This window comes from Buteo buteo, chromosome Z, assembly GCF_964188355.1.
Source record: "Buteo buteo chromosome Z, bButBut1.hap1.1, whole genome shotgun sequence".
NCBI classification, from domain to species: domain Eukaryota; kingdom Metazoa; phylum Chordata; class Aves; order Accipitriformes; family Accipitridae; genus Buteo; species Buteo buteo.
The window spans coordinates 3,691,250-3,703,433 of NC_134204.1; the positions used below are offsets into that span (position 1 = coordinate 3,691,250).

Consider the following 12,184-nt stretch of genomic DNA (forward strand, 5'->3'; position numbering starts at 1 on the left):
TGGAGAGAAGGAGAGGAAGACTTTACCAGCTGACACTTCCCGTCAAGCTCAGTGTAACGCTTGTAGACATGTGGAAAAGGTCGGAAGCATTAAGGGATGGAGGGGAGGACTCGCCCACAGATCCACTGCTTGACACCCAGTTAGACGGATCCGAGAGTCACACCACCGGATGCTTTACAACCACCACAATGGTTAACTAACGGCCTCTGACAGGTTCATCATTTGGTTGGGTTTCTTAAAAGAAAAGAAAAAAAAGATGAACACAAGCAAGGAAAACCTAAGTTGGCTTACTGAAGCATTTCTAGCTGATGGCCAACTTCAGGCTTCCCAGCACACCCTACAACTCCACACAAATATTCACCTTGGCTGCTAAATTTCCAGAACTCCTCAATTACAATTTTTTTCACTACATCAGACACCACCTTACCATGAAGCAAGTTTAAAGCACTTCCTATAAAACTTGACTTTAATGCCTGTATTGTCTCACAACAGCCAGAAATGGACAGAAAAGACAACACGATCCCCCCAGGCACTCACGCTCTACCTGCTGCAATGGGCTGGCCCAGGGCAAGGGCCAAGGGACTCAAGGAAGGAGAAGAAGGGTGATCTGACATGGGTATTACAAGAAGAAATAGGCTCAGTTTTCTGGTGTTTCTTGTAAAAATGCCTGGAAATTCTGGGTGTTTACATTTACTTACTAGAGACAGCTTAACCACCAGCACACCCATCAGTGTACCACCGTATTTGTTGACTACCAGACCAAAGAGATGGCTTCCTACCAAAGTGCCTCCTTCATCTTTCCAACCAGCCTTTTTTCTCATGTATTTACGGCTGGCACCACCAGGAGAGAGCCTCCTCCATGCAATTCCCATGGCAAAAAGCTCCTTGAGAAGGTAAGTAATGTGAGGGACAGGTGAAACTTGCTTACTGCAAGGCTACCACACCTTCTCCAGAAACATCTGGCTGAACTGGACAGGTCTGGTTCAACATAGATCCCAATAAAGATCAGACATAATTTCTGGGTCCTGGTCTCTGTGCTCCTTACCCCAAGATTTTGGGCTAGTCAAGGCCCTGTTTTGGGGCACTCAACATGATACCTTTGCTACCAGCAAACCGCATTAGCTGTTCAATATGAGGACTCTCAGGTAGCCCCTATGCATTTGGAGGTACCTTAGAGGTACTTCAGCCACACTGCAGAAGCTTGGTCTAGCCCTGCTCAGCAAGCCTAGTATTACCAAGCTATTAAAAGCTCTGCTGGCACTGATCCTGTGACATGAGACCATCACCCATTGTGCCAAAAGGCCTTGCTTTTCATTTCTTCTCAAGCACTGGGCACAACAGGGTCATGATGAAGTTCCATATCAATAGCTACAATCCTTGGTGCCAAATGAGGTGTTAATATACACCAAAAAAAGCTTGACTCTTGTCACCACCAGAGAAGTCCTTGCTCACAGCACACGAGCTTCAACAAGGCCATATCTGGAGTTACTGATGTTCTGCCAAAGGCTTGTGGAACCCTAAAATTCACCACTCGCTGAAATTCAGCCGTATCAAAGTGGGATCAAACTCCGCTGCGTGCACCACGCAGACCAAGAGTGAGGACAGACCTATTACCATAAGCTACTGGAGAAACAGTGCCCAACTTTCAGCAACACAGGCTCACAAGATATTGCTCCCAGCCAGAGCCAACCCAGGAGCTAGGAGACCACTCAGAAGAGCCGACCGTCAGCAAAGGACACCTGCCATGGAGGTAAGATCTGTCCAGCAAGGATTCCATTACATACATCCTCTGCAAGGATCCTATCACACAGAAATTATTACTCCTGAGAGTAATAATTTGAGAGAAGATAAAATTCGAGAGAAGAATAATTTGAGACAAAGGTAATCCCTACTCCAACAACTTTATAAAACAAAGGAATAAGTGGCGCATGTTGGAATTTCCTGAGCAGATCACAATTGCCTTCAGGGTTTCAGCCTCTGGGTTTTGGAGGGGAGAGGAAGGGTTCTGGGGGGCTGGGGAGTTTTTTCTTCTTTTTATTTTCCCTCCTCCCCTTTAGAAAGAAGCAGAGTTTGCAGCCAGCTGTGCTGGCTTCCAGGATAAGAGAACAATTAACCTGAAACTAACGTTTTTAATACAGTACATGGCACGCCAAATGCCTGGTATCACTTAGAGTGGCAGACGATTTAGTGACTCCCTCGCTGAGCAGCAGCATCTGAAAGCCCTGCGGAGAGCAAGCGATGCTTCCTCCCCAGTATTTAGCAGCCGGTTCAGCTCTGCCGTGAAAGGCAAGCTGGCAGCAGTCCTGCATGGAGCAAACGTCATCATCCATCCATCATCCACGCAGACATCTCCCATCAGTGCCTAGGCGAAGCATCCTTCAGCAGTGCCAGCAGCACGACCGGAGTCACCTCCTCTCCCTAGTGAGTCCGTGCCATCAAATTGCATCAATTTTTTTATAGTATGACTAGGCTAGCCCCCAAAATTTCAGTTGGCTGGACTCGCCTGCCTCTCCGCAGATGTCTGTGCTCATGGATGAGGAGCAGAGCAGGAGACCTGGAGCTGCTGTAGGTCTGGCAGCGTGTCCTCCTCGCTGCATTACTATCCTCCTGGCACAGGGAAAGCTCCTGCTGACAGCTCGTCCTCCCCCACCGTGCCCTTCCCCACCAAAACGTGCGGTGAGGAGGCAGACAGGCTCCTGCTGAATGAAGCGAGCGTAACTGGAGGTGCTCAAGGAAAACCTCGGCAAAGCCAGCAAGAGATGACTGTGCAAACCAGAGCAGGGGAAAGGCTGAGTCACTTCCTCCCCCAGAGCCCTAAATAGAGAAGAGCGTAAGGAAAATCATTCTCCAAGCTGACAAAAAAGGAAGAGAATCCCCAGTTTAAAAAAAAAAATAAATCAAAGTGCATATAGTGACGGCAGAAGGGACAGAAAAGGCAGCCTCATGCTGCAGCTGTAATGGGAAAGGCTGTCAGGAGCAGAGAGGGGCAGAGCATCATCCCTGGCTCCTTTGGGAACCAGGGGTTCACTAATCACATTGAACAGCAGCTCCAGCTCCAAGGCAAGTTCACAGGCCATCGACGGTGCCGAAAAGCCACCACACTGCTGCCTCGTCTCCTCCAGGCGATGCTGCTGGCCACGACCTCGGTCTCAATGGGAAACCGCAGGGAGCATGGGCAGAGCCTGGCCAAGCTTTTAGGGACAGATTTTATCCACCCCTCAGTGTGGAAATGCTCTACGTGAGCTTCTAGGTGGCAGCACGTGAAATGCCACTATTAGGAGCAGCAACAGTATAATACCCGATTATCCATCCCAGCAGGTAAGTGGCAAGGTTGGAAAACCGTTTTGAATGGTGGGATACCAGTACAGGCAGGAGACTCTGGAGGTAAATCAGCTTTTCACTGCAAGCTCGGTGGTCATGCACAAGCACAAAGTCCTGGGACAACGGCGTGGCAGCATAGAATAGTTTGGGTTGGAAGGGACCTTTAAAGGTCATCTAGCATCATCCCATCACACCCTCCCTGGCAGCATCCTTACGGCCAGCTCCTCCTCCCCCATGTTCAAGAAGATTTGGGTTATTTCCTTAAAAAGAATTCAGTGAATTATTAACGGTACTCCTCAGTTAACCTACTCGCTTGCATCCAGACAGACCATATTCAAGCTCACGACTGCTGCAGCCTCTCCTTGTAGGCAAGAAGAAATTTGGATTTCCCTTTTCCACCCTCTTTCTTACAGCCTGTAAGTTCTTATCTTTGAGACCTGCACTCCTCTGTCAAATTTGGCTGAAATTAGTCCCCGGGTTAAAAAAGCTTCTGGAGGAATAGCAAGTGACAGCCAGTCTGAGTGCATAAGCCTCATTTCTGTTAATTAAAAAAAAAAAAGCAAGCACAGAAACAGAGGAGAAGCTTCAAAGTGGCTGTTTGCAGTCAATAAATAAATCTTTCACCCCATGTAATGCAAATGTGTTTAAAAAAAAAAAAAAAAGCCATGCAAACATCCTTTCTCGGAGCCAATTCCGAGAAAGACTATGTGTGCTCTGCAGATGCTCCGAAACCTGGGAGGGAGGGAGAGGGACCAGCACCCTGGGGTGAATCTTTGCATTAAAAGCATCCAAGCAGGGAAGAATGCTGTGGCTCTGCTGACAACCAAGTGCTCCATAGGGCTACGACATCCTGCCCGCCACTGATGCTGCTCCGAGTATCCGCAAAGGCAGGAAAAAATGCTCCTCTGCCTGCGCCAGGCCGGCACGGGGATGGACAGAGCAGGGATGCAGGAAGGGATGGAAAACTCAGCATTCACCAGAAGAGCTTTCCAGAAGCGTGCGTTTCATTGCAGAGCTGCCACCAGGATGAAAGAAACCGCTGGTCTCAAAAGAAGGGGAAAAAGCTGTCGGAGAAAGCCATCCATCACCTCAACGCCGCTGGTCCCCTACAGCTCTTCAGCCTCTTCATCCACATCCATGGCTGCCTCTTCCTTTAGAGGCATCCGTAGCCATCGTGGCGAGACCCCACGGACCCTGAAAACTCCACCTAACTCATCTACTAGCTCGCAGTGATGAAATATGCATGCAGCTAGAAAAATAAAGAAATCATTTCCAAAAGCAGCCTGAGCCTCCACGTCCTGCTGTAAAGCCTCCAGCTGCAAAAATTATTGCTGCAAGTTTTAGGATCGCCAGCCTGGCTTCCCGAGCCAGAGAAAAATGTAATCAAAAATGCCTCCAAGCTGATTGCCTGGCTGGGAAGAGGCATTTTTTGGATCACCGGTATGCCCTGATCTAAGGGAATACAGCTCCTGCAGGTGCAGGCATCCACCCCCACTTCTTCTCACCATGCAAAGCAAACACCACCTTAGACATAAAACATTTCTCTGTTACTAAACTCCAGCTGACAACCACAGCACAACCACAACCCTTCCTGCTTTCTCTTCCTCTCTTGCCCAGTCACCCAAGATGGTATTTCTGATGGCACGTTATTGAAATCCCCTCCGGCTTCCCTGCAGCCAGACACGGTGCCCAGGAGCCCTCCAACTCAGGGGGTTTGCTTCTGGCTGGGTGACGGAGGGAGATGCCAGCACCCAAAAGCAAAACAGCATCTGCAGCCCACTGCTTCGGGCTGGCTTGGTTGGACCCAGACTACACCATAGTCCCGCCGGTGACAGGAGCACATACTTGTCTGCAGGACAAAAACACCCTTTAAAATTCACCCCACGATTCCTCCTGCAAGATCCCCCATTAGCAAACACTAAGATGTGTTTTCACAGCCCTGAACACCCTTCAAAGCCACCTGCAGAAGCTGGTGGCCCCAAAATGACATCTCCATGGACCACGTAGCAGGAGCAGCTTGCAGCCACGGCCACGGTGAGCCCAGCTCTGCAAAGCAGCTGCCCCAGCCCCGATGTCACCCAAGGCTGTGCCACCCGTGACCAGCTCCATGCCGGTTGGCAAACCTCTGGCTTCACAAACGAGATGCTCAATGCTCATGACGGCCGAGACCCCTGAAACATCTGCAATGTATTTAGGTTCTAGCTCAAAAGCATTGTGCTTGCAAAGACAGACTTGTGAGATTTAATCAAACGATGCAAAACACTTGGGGTCGTACCTATTTATTTGTAGAAGACTCTCTCAATGATAGCCTGGAGATGGACTGGGTGCTATCCCTGCCGCATGGCATGGCACAGCTGATTGCAGAGACCCAGACTGCTGCAGTATGCCACGCTGCCGTGCCACAGACTCCCACGCCAGCCTTCCCACACCAACCCAGCCGCTCGCTTCCCATGCCAGCTATCACCCAACGCAACCGGCGGCAGAGGGACGGTGACAGCTTGATTGTGAACACCAGCTTCTCCCAACTTTCTCTCAAGCTTCTCCCAAGGTTCCACTGAATGCAAGCCAAGCAACAAAGCTCCTCCAGGATTTCATGAGTTCAAAAGTGGTTTTCAGATTTAATTACAAACCCTGTTAACAGTTCCCTGTTGCAGGTGGCTGGGGAAGCTGGTGGCAGCTGTGTGTCTCCCTGTAGCTTCTGCTTCGGCGCAGGACAGGCTCCAGCGGTGGTGTAGCCTTCCCAGGGCGGCACAGGCTGTACAAACCGGTCCCAGAGAATCAGACCAGCTCCAGAGGGAGGGGGAAGGTTGGGGATTTTTTTGCATTAAGGCCAATTAAAATCACTGGTGGGAAACAAGAAGCTTGCGGGTACCCGCATGCATCCTCAGGTCACCCAGACATGACGTGACACCGAGTGATGGGGCACACCACACAGCCGCCCACCTCTGCTCCCCATCATGCCACCCATAACCCTTTCCATCCTGCCACCTCAGAGATGCAGATGACTTCCACCACCACCCAGTAGCATGGTGCACACAACTATGCCAGGGAAGAGGGTGAAGCTGAGCCAGTGCTGGTGGCCACAGAGGAGACGCCCTCGATAAATTGCTGCACATTACGAAATACTCCTGCAGCAGGCTCCTGGCTGACAAGCACGGCAGGATTTGCTCCTGCAGAGATAGCAGAGGCAGTTTACTTGTGTCACCACAGCTTCTCCTACCACCTAAGAAACCAGGTTTTTCTTCCCCTGTACCACGACTGCTACGTGCCTGGGGGACAGGACAGGGGAGGCCAAAGGTTGTCTCTGTAGGAGAGGAGACAGGAGCAATGGCTTTTCTGAAGTAAGCATGAGACTACTCCTAATCAACCTGTGATCCCTAAAGCCTCAGAGGTCCATGGGCTGCCTCAAAGGAGTCTCCAAAAGCTAACTCAAAACAGCAAAGATCTCAAATCCATTATAGAGACACCATCCCCATTCCTGACCACTGTTGGGGTACCGCTACATTGCAGAAGATGGGCAACGACGATGCAGAGTCCAGCAAGCCAAGACCAACCATGGCACAGTCCAAGGCAGACATGGAAGAAACAAAACCTCTCTTTTCAGCAGCAAAGTTGACAGTTAAATGCACAAAAGTTTTGAGAACATCCAGTGTCATCCCCACTTCAGCGTGAACTGAGCAGCAAACGTATTTCTCTTAGGATCACCAGCACGGCATCTATGTTGTAAATGACTACACATATATGCACACACATATATATAAATAAATAAAAATAAAATAGCCAGTCTCCCAAACAAACAGAAAATTATTGGTTAGCTACACTAGCCCTTTATTTCAGATGACTCGGTAACGCGCTAATTATACTCGGGTAGCAGAACTGCACATTCTCCGAGGAGTTTCACAAGAACATCCCCAAGCATTTATGGAGATTACTCGTCCAGAAGCCTCAACGCTTCCAGATTTTCAAGACAGCAACAGTTGTCCTTTCCCCAACCTGTTGAAGACCATGAGCTACCCCAAACAGAGCAGCAGCCTATTAACTCTGAAACTTAACAATAGCACGTGCAACGTAAATGTCTTAATAGTTCTGCCAAACTGAAGAACAATGAAATCATTAGCAGTATTTAATTGCTCCACTGAAATAGTCACACAATATGCTAAATGTGCCCCCAAAAGCTCCTGAAATAGTTCATCTGCTGCCCCCAGCTTCCAAAGAAACCATAGGGTCTTGCTATATTTTTAGGTATAGCTCCTCACAAATGCACAGGACCCCAAAGACTCACTTGAGCAGCAAGAACATGAAATTAAATAAGGTCCAGGAGCGTTTTCTTGCTGCTCTGCAGGGACCTACGGGCAAAAACTCAACCAGTGATAACTACTGCAATTTCACACCATTCCTGCTGGGAAAAGACCAAGCAGCAGCAATGATGGCTGCAAGGAGAAACAGGAGAAAGAGACCCAAAATGAGAAGGAAGGGGAGAGTCAGTGTAGCAAAATTTGTCCTCCCCAGGAGACCACTGTAGAGTGAACTTAACAGAGCACTTCACCCCAAAATGAGGATGCTCAGAGAGAAAAAAAAAAAAAACAAAAGAGTATTTTTGTCTTCCAAGACAGACAGAGTGCTGAAGGAGGGACATCTGGAGATGAAGCTTAGCACCTCATCATCTTCCCTTCCACAGTTTGGATCAAGGGCTAACAACTATGAAGGATGTTTTCACGCTTTGCACACTATTCTTCACGGCGCTCAGGAACCCTGCGTAGACCATTGCCATCCCACTTGTGCACGAGGCTGACCGAGCTACGGGAATGAAGGTGTCAAAGCCAGCCAAGCCCCACAGGTAGCTCACTCCTCTCCCACGTCCCCCTGCAAAGGCAGAACTGGTGTTCAACTCGTCTCCGCAAATGGTTTCTCCAGTCTCCCGTTGGCCGAGTAGCTCCTGGGTGCTGAGCTTTACCATCCAGCTTACCCAAAACAAGCTGCATTCCCACATCACCTTCACTAAACAACCACTGCTCCTCTGCTTTCCTTTAAAAGCAACGTGAGAGCCTATAAATTATTAAAAAAAATGCTTCCTGAGAGCTGGACAAGTCCCACAACACTTTAACCATGACACCTTAAATTGGCAGAGCCCTCCAGTTCAGTACCCACATGGCAAGGAGGGCTCGGCCAGAGAGCTCAGAGGGAAAGAGCTTTACATACAATCACAGCCTGAGCTTTCCAAAACAGACACCGCTCATCTCTCTGCCAAAGATAACACACTTAATGCGGGGAAACCACAGCCTACGAATTTTACTCAAGGCTTGAGGGAATAAAATCCAGTGCGAGGTTTTGCTCTTGGACCTCAGGATCAGCAAGGGCAGAGCAAAGCTTTTATGGTCCTTACAGGGAAAAATAACGTGGTTCGACACTGTGAAATGGTTTTTTTCCATGCACTGGAGACAAAGTGTAAATATTTGCTTGTCGGTGTCACATAAGCCATAAGCGGAGCAGGATCCTTCCCTCTCCATCCTGCGTGGCACCCCCCACCAGCATCTGGATGCTCAGAGGATGGTCCACCACCAAAAAGCCTTCCTAGATTTTGGAGAGGAGGGACTATTAAATCACCTGGTCTTATTTTGTTATCTTTGGGTTGAGAGAAACGGCCTGGAAGCTCAGTGTACCTTCTGCTTCCTCCCATCTCTTTCGTTTCTGTTAACAAGGCCGTGACTTCAAGCTTCGTCCTGTACCTGCCTGAGTGGTGGAGGAAGAGGAAACGAAAGCGGCACAGATGGACACGTGGAAACGGCCTATTTCAGGGGAGCCACCAGGTCTCCCGAGAGGCCCGGGGCACTCCAGCCCTCCTCGTTATGCTGGAAAAATGGCACCTGCCCCCTTCCAGTCTAAAGGGATTGCCACCTCATCCAGCGTGGGGTCTTTCTGGTGGGGGTCTCACCCCTTCGGAGGAGCCTGACGCAGGGAACAGCCCCGGGAGATAAATCTTAGTCTCATTTTATGGAAAAACAACTCCAAGGACCGAGTTTTGGGGCACCGGGAGGCCAGGGACACCCAGCAACTGTGCCTCCAGACATACGGCACTGCTGGGGGCAGCTGCAGCAAAAAAACGTCCCGCGACCGCCGGCTGCTCCGCTGCCGCCAACATCTGCTGTCCCACACTGTCACCCCCGGTCCCCGAGACCACGTGCAGCCAGGGTGACTCTGCAGGAAAACAATAATCATAAAACGACAATAAAACCTAGTCCCTGGTGAGTCCTCGCTTGCTACACCCAAACCCAACCCCGCGTCAAGGATGGGGAAAACACCTCCCGGGAGGTGGGAGACGCTCCCACCTCTGGACCACGCAGCATCGGACATCCCACCCGGGGGTGTCCGTGTCCGTGTGTGTCCCCCCCCCAGCTCCGTAAAGACGCTCAGGATTGAACCAGGCAGTACCTTTGTGCCCGCGCACGTTGCCGCTCTCCTCCTCCCGCCCCGGCGCTTTGCCGTGCCCGGACCACCGCCAGCTTTGCTGAAAAGGGGGTAACGAGGAACGACGTTTATCGCGACAGGGACCAGCCGAGGGTTTCCATCCCGTGGGTTTCCCTCTCCGTTTTGTCTGGCGTGGGTGGTGGGGGGGGGGGGGGGGGTGTTCGGTGGAGGAGACGGAGGGAGAGGCCAGCCTTGCCCTTCGTCAGGGCTAACGAAGCGGTTTGGGAAGCTTCCAGAGGCCGAGAGCCGTACCCGAATCCGGCCCTCCGCCACCCCCCCACCCCGTTACCGCCCTCCCCGCCGCTCGCCTTTGCGAGGAGAAATATCGGGGGGGGGTCCCCTCACGTCCACGCACAAATTGTCAGGGAAAGGAAGCGGGGAAGGAAAAAAATAAACCAACAAAAAAAAACCCCAAACAAAACAAATACCACACGGGACGAGGCCGCTCATACAAGGCGCTTACCGAAACCAGCCCAGAGGCCAAATCCCCACCCGGGCTTCATCTGCAAAATTCAAGCACCCCCTCCACCACCTCACGGCGGCCCTGTTTATTTTTATTAGTATTATTATTATTATTATTTCTGAGGGGAAACAAAAGGCGGGACGTGCCCCCCTCACACCCCCCCCCCACACCACCTCCCGCCACAGCGCCGGCTGCTGTGTCATCGCCCCCCCCCCTTCCCTTTTTTTCCCTTCCTTTTCCCTCTTTTTTCCCTTCCCCTTCCCGGCCTTACCGTGCCGCGGTGCCGGGCGGTGTCAGACCCCCGCCGGGAGGCTCATGGGCGCCGCGCTGAGGTGAGGGGCGGGGAAGGGGAACGGGGGAAAGGGGAACGGGGAAGAAGGAGAAAAAGGGAGGAGGGGGGGGGGGAAAACCCAAAGGGGAAGGGAAGGGAAGGGGGGGGGAGAACCAACAAGGGACCCCGCCCGGGAGGAGACACCCGGCTTCGGCTTCTCCGGAGGAGGGACGGGCCGGGGAGGCCGGAGAAGTGACGCGCCCGGCCCGGCCCCCGCCGCCGAGCCCTGCCGGGAGTTGTAGTCCGAGCCCCGCCGCCCGGCCTGGCCGCCCACGGCGGGCCAAGGCGGGGGTTGGCCCGGGGTCTTGTGGGCCCCGCCGAGCACCGGGCCCACCCGCCTCCGGGGACACACACCGGCTGGGACAGCGCCCTGTTGTCAGACCCCCTTGGGGGTTTTTTGGGTTTTTTTTGTTTTTTTTTTTTTCCTTCCCGGGTCGGAACGGCGTAATTCTCATTTTCCCACCGCCGGATCATCTCCCTGGGCAGCCGAGGGGATTCGGGATTCGGGATTCAGCCCCAGAACCGCATCCTCTGCCAGCCACCTTCCTCCCCCGCCACGGTCAGCCGCATCCAGCCGAGCCTCCGGGAGGTGGGTTTGAAGCTGAGCTTCAAAGGACGAGACCGCCAGTGTTTCCACATAAATCGAGCGTTTCCGTATAAACCGAGCGTTTCCATATAAATACACAAAACTCGTGAGTCGGGGAATGTAAAAACCAGAATTTAAACACCTTTTAAGCGCCCTTCTAGCCAGCTGGATCCGTTTAGCCCCTTCAGACCTGCTCAAACCCACTTGGAAACGTTCCTACAAGAGATTTAAACCACCTTCTCCTTACCCCATCAGGCTCCCAAAACCACCAACCCGCCTAATCATTCCTCTTTTCTTCTTGTTTGGGTTATATTCAAGAGGTAACTTTATTTCTAGCCATGAATTCTTTGTTGCTCTCCGTCTAGCTCTGCCGTAACATTCATCCGGATAAATGGATCATGTTAATGAACATCAACGGAAGAACCGCAGCCATAAATTAACCAGGAGAGCTGGCCTCTGAAGAAACCTTAATTCTACTTTGACGGCAAAATCGGATTCAGACGATCTCTCTCCCTGCTGTGCTTTATTTTTGGCCGTATCGTTTGCTGGGCAGGTTGCCATGACAACCTTATATTCACCGGAGGGTGGCTATAATTGGGAGAGCACATTGTTAATTTAGCTCCAGATTTTTTTTTTTTATTTTGTCGTATTTTAAGCAAAGGGGAACTGCCTGGATTTTCATATTTGTATCTGTGATCATACTACGGTTTAATTATTAATCCGAGCGCCAATAGCATCGCTCCAGCAAAGGCTGAGCCGCCGTGCAGAGCTCACCGGGGCAGACAACAGCTCTGTCCGCATCCCATTTCCCCGGCTCATCTCCTCTTCCAGCACCCCCCCACACCCCTCCAGCCCCCCCCCGAGCCCCTAAGCCGAGAGTTCCCAGGACCAGGATTTCCCAGGGATGCTTCTGGTGTATGGGAGCAGGGTTGGGGGAAAAAAAAAAAGGTAGGCTCTGCTCTTGCATTAATGACCATTTTTTGAAATGCTAGCGTGACTGGGATTGTCAACTTTAACC

General features: G+C 51.4%; 1 protein-coding gene and 1 long non-coding RNA gene across 3 annotated transcripts in view; one reads left to right on the forward strand and one right to left on the reverse strand.

Moving 5' to 3' along the window:
- Window positions 1-10,639, reverse strand: part of CTIF (cap binding complex dependent translation initiation factor) — a 143,113-nt gene extending 132,474 nt beyond the window's left edge. The window contains exons 1-2 of one of the 2 annotated variants that reach the window (XM_075019539.1): window positions 10,521-10,575; window positions 9,751-9,826 (exon numbers count right to left, since the gene is read on the reverse strand). The gene's annotated coding sequence lies outside the window, so the exon portion shown is untranslated. Of the gene's footprint in view, window positions 1-9,750; window positions 9,827-10,520 lie in introns of both variants that reach the window. The other variant, XM_075019538.1, reaches the window with a different exon arrangement.
- A 224-nt stretch (window positions 10,640-10,863) lies between these two features.
- LOC142026474 (uncharacterized) lies at window positions 10,864-11,836 on the forward strand. Its single transcript, XR_012648829.1, has 2 exons — window positions 10,864-11,169; window positions 11,532-11,836. It is a non-coding gene; the product is annotated as an uncharacterized LOC142026474 (long non-coding RNA).
- Window positions 11,837-12,184: the final 348 nt, after the last annotated feature.